The sequence below is a fragment of the Elephantulus edwardii genome, unplaced genomic scaffold (assembly GCF_000299155.1).
Source record: "Elephantulus edwardii isolate Elephantulus edwardi_28Jun2011 unplaced genomic scaffold, EleEdw1.0 scaffold00123, whole genome shotgun sequence".
Classification (NCBI taxonomy): domain Eukaryota; kingdom Metazoa; phylum Chordata; class Mammalia; order Macroscelidea; family Macroscelididae; genus Elephantulus; species Elephantulus edwardii.
The window spans coordinates 5,064,036-5,065,210 of NW_006399873.1; positions in this window are offsets into that span (position 1 = coordinate 5,064,036).

The window sequence follows — 1,175 nt, forward strand, 5'->3', positions numbered from 1 at the left end:
CGCCAGGAAATTAAGAGACAAATTGCATTGGGAAAGACTGCTGTTAGGTACCTCTCCAGAATACTGAAGAGCAATGATGTCAATATGGAGACTAAGATGCACAGGATCCAAGCCATAGTCTTTATAATTACTTGCTATGTGTCAGAAAGCTGAATAATTACCAGACATGATTGATAGAAGGAGAATTGATGCTTTTTTGAACTGTGGTGCTGAAGAAGAGTAATGAATATACTATGGACTTCTAGGAGAATGAACAGGTTTATACAAGAGAGTGTGAAACCAGACTGCTCCTTTGAGGCAAGGATTCTGAAGCTATGTCTGACATACTTTGGACATGTTTTAAGGAGGGACAAGTCCTTGGAAAGGGACATCATGCTTGGGAGGATAAAGATACAGATCAAGAAAGGAAGGCACTCGATGAGATGGATTGATTCAGTGACTGGGGTGATGAGGTAGGTGTGTCAGAAACAATATGGTTGGTATAGGATAGAGTAATGTTTAGGGCTCTTATACATAAGGCTGTTATGAGCTTCAAATTACTCGATGGCACGTAACAACAACAACAACAAGATATTCATTACTTAGCCTCTAATAACTCAAAACATATTAATGAAATAATCTTATATTTTGTATTATTTATAGCTTTCAGATTGCTAAATATCTCAATGGCTATATTTAATGACCCTGTGTTAGTATGATCCCCTATTTAAAGTAGATTTTAATGTTTATTTCTTTATCGTTTTAACTTGTATAGTTTATTTTGAGTAGTCCTTTAGTCTTTGAATGATAAGGACTATTTAGTAACAGGATTTGTAATTCTTCTCTTCATGAGGTCCTTAGTCTCTAACCCTTACTGAATCCATTTTATATTAATTTCATGGATTTGTATTTTATTATCAGAAATGTATTTCAAATTCATCCTCCACACCTGTGCATGTGTCAACATTTATGTCACTTCACCCTAGGTATTTGTTTTAGCAACAACTTGCTTATCATAAGGAAGGAAAAGACATTCCAGTGTTATTTTCTACCTTTTCTTCCTTTTTTAAATAAAGAAAAATTACTTTTATTATGGAAGCTTCATATATAAGTTATTAGATGGAGGGCTGGTGAAAGGGAGATAGATGTGAAGGGAGGGGGTAGAAGTGGATGGGTATCCTGCGGGATGGTGAAGC